General features: G+C 37.7%; 1 protein-coding gene across 1 annotated transcript in view; it reads right to left on the reverse strand.

Moving 5' to 3' along the window:
- The window catches only part of DNAJB6 (DnaJ (Hsp40) homolog, subfamily B, member 6), a 48933-nt gene that overhangs the window by 37504 nt on the left and 5429 nt on the right, over nt 1-6000 (reverse strand). The gene's annotated exons all lie outside the window — the stretch shown is intronic.

Below are 6000 nucleotides of genomic sequence, written 5' to 3' on the forward strand. Positions count from 1 at the left end.
AACCTTTGCTGAAGTTCACAGTGTGACCACAAAAGCAATTGTGCTGGTTACAAAGACGACAGCAGGAAGAAGTGCCCAAGGGTCAAAAGCAGAACAGGTAGGTGCTTTCAGCTGTTGAACGATGTTATCCCCTGCTGAAAGTGTTGAACACATTCCAATGCAACACTATCATTCACCTCCAGAAAATCATAAATGTTGAGATAAATTGTGCACTGTCAGCAAACATTCTCACATGCACATGTTGCTGCAGCTGGAGATACTGATAATCTTATAGGGACAGTATGCAAAGGAGCATTACCTCATAAAACCAGGATCACTGCTCGGTCACCACTTACTGCATTACTTCCCCAACCAGCGAACTTTCTTTTCTTTATTCTTTGTAACCAGCACTACACTACTGCCTCTGCCAAAACAAGACACACAAGCCAAAAGCCCTCATCGCAGATGCAGGAGGATGACACTGTAGCTGCCACGCACTGAGCAGAATAATGTTGCAAGGCTGCTCAGCCCGTATACAAGGAGGCAGTTAATGCCATTATTACAGCCTGACATGTTTCAGTAAGCAAAGGCAGCACAGCCTGCCTACCATCATTCTTATATTAAAAGCATACTGTGACTTCATGCCAGAAGAGTCTGAAATGTGGGTCTGAATAATGTGCTCATACAAAGTGCTATAGATATATGCTACATACAATAAAGTGGAATTCCGGGAGTAAATGTTTCTATCTTGCCTCCTATTTGAAATAAGTTTAGAAGATGCAGATACATAGACACACACAGAATCTCATGCTACAGCTCTGGAGTGTACCCAGGTACAAAAAATCGTATCATCAGAACTGGGCAGGCTGCACAAACCTGTAAGCACTTTTGCATGGAAATATTTTCTTCCTTAACTACAAAATAAGCATACTGTTAAAGTCACTAACTCAGAAAAGACACCAAGATGCTGTTACAAGCACTGTTGATTCATCTGCCTAGAATGTTTTGTAGCATGGTCTTTTGCCATTGCTTACTTCCACAAATTAGATGTCAAACAGATGTTTGCCGCACTTACTTAAGAAAGTTTACTCACAGAAGCATTTGAAAGTCTTTCTAATGATATGTAACAGAGATCCTGGGATTAATAATTTCCTAAAAAAAGGAGACGTAAACATGATGTTTGAATGCTATCTATACTGTACTCTAGCACCTCTGTAATTATGGTAAGTCCAACTCTAATTAGAATTTCATATTTACCAAATCAACGCCCAAGTGTTCAGGCGCACCTTAGAAACGGGGGAACTTTCCATTAACATTCTATGTGCTGCTCTCCTTATGCTACGTTCAGCATTTGTCCTCTGACCAATTCAACCAGCTTGCCATCCAAGAAAACAAAACCAAACCATTTTCTTGGTAACTAATAACCTGAATTAGCTTGGGATGCCAGAGACAAACCTCTTAGGCCAATGCGCTATCAAACAGCTTCTCAATGTATATAATGGGACATTAGTCAAAGACTAAAGTTTTAAGACAGACAGGATAATTTGGAGCAGGGGCTCCTCCCTTTCAGAAGCAAAAGCTATATATTAGCTTAGTTATCCACTGAGCCATAGCATTACCTATTCCTGTTTGATAAATGTTTGGGTGAGACAATTACTGTGTTCCAAAAGCGTTCTTCAAACCTACCAAGTAATTTCCGAAAAATTCATAGCGGTGAGATTTGGACCATTCGGTGGACAACTACGCTCCAAGACCAGTGCTTACAAAATACAACTGTGCACATTCATACCAAAGCAATGAAGGCATATGCAAATCTGAGCACTTCATAAATTGCACCGAAAGCTGCAAATTTATGCCAACAAGAAGATTAATTACAAAGAGGACAATGTTGTGCAAGATAGCTTTAATTGAAAGCCACCTCCATTTTCTGTTTTAAGAACCCATTTGACTAACAAATACATTTTGCATTAGAACTCCTGAACATCATAATTATCAGAAATGGGATTAAATGTGGATTGAAACCATGATCTGCCTCTTACGCAACCTTTTGCCCTAGTGAGACAACTTTCTGTCCTTGAGACAAAAAGGTCGATGAAGTTATTTCATTCCTGAACATCCTAAAACACAGATAATATGAAATAGTTTGCAACGATTACCATATATAGATTTTCCTCTTCCTTGCCAGGTGAAGACACATTAGCCTGGATGTTAAAAGTAACTCACTATTCTTTACCAGAATGTTCATGCTTCATTTGATGCAATTGATATTATAGTAGTCAATCTGCAGTACTGAACTATACAACTAGCTAGTTGACATTATCTGTGACAAATATTTATATCCAGCTAGCGATATAAAGATGTTAAGCTTAATTTTACCTGTGGTTTCCAAGAGTATAGAGTTAAGTATCACATAAACCAGGTAACCAGAATTCTCCAGGGAGAACTCCACAAAATGTACATGGGTTTATATACATCAGCTGGTCTTAAAACTTAGATTAAAATACATTGTGAATTCTGCTTCACAAAATAAGAAAAAAATTTAATGCATTTCTATAAAATACCATCTCAGACGGCACACTGAGAATATTAAACTGTTTAGGAACCATAGCAAAACTGTGAAGATTATGATCACAGACATGAAAGTCTAGAGAGAGCATTCATCTGGAGCAATTTATCACATCACATTATTAACATTTTACCATGGATTAAATCATGGTTCCTTGTGGGATTCACTGAACTAGATATACAGGCATCTAAAGCTGTCTGAAATGCCCTGCAACAGCCTATCAAGCTTCTAGATACTGCTGCTGGAAAATACTGGTCTGCTGTAGGTCCTGAGCCCATACAGAAATTACTCAGGCATCTCAAATACCCTAAACCATCTCAAATGTTGCCAGATGTGTATGTGAAGCTCAATGTATGTAAATAGTTATGGAGCTGCTTGAACTACTAATGTAATTAGTGTAATGAACTAGTGGAGTTGAACTACTTATGGGTAGTGTTAGGCTCTTGTGATATCCATTCCATCTTCCAATACAACTCCTTACTGACAATCGCTTCTGACATATAACCTGTTCTTGAAGTGAGAATCTGAAAAGCCTCTAAACCAAAACTAAGTCAATTCTTTAACAGCCCAGAATCAGCGTCAAGCATTTTCTCCTACATTAAAACAAATCACAGTCTCTGAAGCAGCAGTCTTTAATCAATACACCTGCATTACCAGTGTTAACACTGGGATCCTTCCCTCACTATGAACTGTTAAAATACAGCATAAGAATGTCCTTGAAAAGTTCACAAGTAAAATATGAACAAAACACTACCTGCAATACAAATAAACCAAATAAAGGCACACACCATCTATAAATTGAGTCAGACATAGTTTAAGTATAAAACAAACTTACTGAAACAAGAAATCAATCCCTTTATGAAGAGTAAACAGACAGTTCTCATTTCAAAGGACAGTTACATATCTGCTTACCATCTAACCAGGAACTGACATTCCAAGGCAGTACTTTGCAATCTAAAAGCTAGTACTGCATAAGAAGCATTATGTTTCTTCTGTTACAAGGCTTACCATTCACCTGTACATCAAAGAGACCAAAAACTATCACCAGAAGAGGTCACTAGGAAAAAGCAGGTTCTGCTGCAAATCAGCTGTTCCAGAAAGCAAGTACACATCTCAAAAGTTGAGTAAACCACCTGTCATCTTATCAGAACAAGTTTTCAGATGCACTAGCCTTCATGCACCCTTATTTTTTACGAAGAATTTGCCTGTAAACCACTGAAGAGATATTGTGATGAGCACAGTTAATTTCGGTGCAACACAGAGCACGTAACATTAACTTTGCTCAATTTGGAAGCGTTCAGAGCTGTCTTCAACAGTATTACAAATTTTCATTTGAGAAGTCTGAAGGGACTCATCAGTTACAAATCACCACAGAAGTCTTCATACATTCTCCTCTTTTTTACAGATGAATAAAGATGCCTCTGTTTATAAAGAAAACTCTCTGTAACTGCAATCGCAGTGCAACATAGCTCAGTGGAGTTTAACAGACTTGATTCATGGCACAACTTTAGAAATCCTTCACATCACTTAATTTATAGGGATTATGCATCTGAATGTTCTTTTTACATATTCAATGGCAATCAGGATACAGAGAGTCCCACCTGCACTCTATGTGCTTCACTACATACTACTTCAAACTGTATAAAAGGTGCAAACATTTCAAAGCATATATTCAATTTTATCTTTAATTCCACCAGTGCACATTCTAGAAAGCATGACCTCAGTCCTTATTCAGCTGCTTATAAAACCAATTATAACTCAAGTAGCTCTTTAAAAAGTCACTAGTTCCACAGAAAATTCAAAGTTGAAAACTCCTTTTTATTAGATGAATTCCCTTATTCTTCAGGACAAAAGCTGTCCCACCAGCTGTGGGTGTTTCAACACAGCAGAAACTACAAGGGCTCGGTTCACCAACACAAATATTCGTGTTACACATACAATTCTACTGCTTGCTTTTGGCATTAGCAAATGCACTACATTCAGCTATATTTTTACACTGGATTATCTTAAACATTCATGTAAATGAAGAGATTGTTGTGGACACTTTTTATACAAAGCCCTGAGAAAATTGTTTTGAGTCTCAGTTCCCCATATCAGAGAATGTCTTAAGCATCTTAAAGCAAAAAGAAAAAAAAAAAAAAAAAAAAAAAAAAAAAAAAGGAAAAAAGAAGTGCTCACTTTGAAGCTTTCTGTCAAGAAAAATTACAAGAGCTTTTACTCAGAATTTAAAGCTCAACACAGGTTGTAGGACTACATGAAGTAGGTAACCTGCTTTTGAATAAACAAACTTGGGTGTTAAACAGGGGGAGAATGTTTTTGGAAGCATGCCTTGACGTCACCATTGAGGAATTCTGTTATGTCCACTGTTTCCACAAGGTAAGATGTACCCCTATTCCTCCAAAGGAGAGGGTAAAGTAGCTGTAATATCCCAGAAACTTTGGCAGTAGTGGCACATCCACGTTATAAGCTCCAGTCCCTTAACTGTCTTAGTGGCCCTTCACTGGACTCTATCCCGTAACTCCATCTCTTGTACTGGTGAACTGAGAACTGGACACAATACTCCAGATGAGGCTAACCAGTGCTTAGAGCACTCATCTAAACAGATATCCTCATCCAGTGCAGGCAGTAAAGAAGTTGCATTATCCCAGTTCAGCCCCTGTTTCACTCATCAGTATTTCATTAGATGCTTCCTCCAATCCGCACTTTACTACTTCTACTGATTTACCACTGGATCTTATTTGCTCAGGTTCTGCTGCTTATCCTTTACCAGATTCTTCCTCTAGTTACTCACCTAATTCATCAACTAACATTCTAGTGAATTCAACCTCTAGCACTTCAACCCCTTTTCTAATCCTTCATTAGAGTCATCCAACAACTTATGATCTCTGAATAGCAAACTACAGAAAGATATAATTAAAATCTGAGCTGAATTAGCCCCTGCATGCTGCCAGCAAAGACAAAAAATTACTTTTGAAAATATTAAAAAAAAATCTTCATGCATTATTATAGAGATTAATCAATATCAAAGCACTTAATAGGAAGAAAGCTTTGTTTTCCAAGTACACTTCTTGCAGTTTTCAGTATGAGACTACTTACTTTCTCTAAGTAAATACTGAACACAGGATCTGTTCCACTTTACAGGTCAGCATTTTATGCAGTAGAACATACACAGTGATTGCATAAGAACTGCAACACCTCTGAAAAGGCTTTCAATACACTACAGCAAGCAACACCACAAGCCAAAAGACCATCAGCACTACAGTAATAAGATCAGTTTGACAATTTTATTGCATATTGTTTCCTTTAACTAAATCGAGCATCCAGACTTCAAGAACTATTTAAGTTATCTGAGCCTTTAGGGGCTCTATCCCCCAAGCAAACATGTGACATGAATTTGGGAGAGTATCATTACTGTTTGTAGCTGTTCTTGTTTTGATACAAGAAAATCATTCCTG

The sequence above is a fragment of the Nestor notabilis genome, unplaced genomic scaffold, assembly GCF_000696875.1.
Source record: "Nestor notabilis isolate BGI_N333 unplaced genomic scaffold, ASM69687v1 scaffold3776, whole genome shotgun sequence".
Taxonomy (NCBI): Eukaryota; Metazoa; Chordata; class Aves; order Psittaciformes; family Psittacidae; genus Nestor; species Nestor notabilis.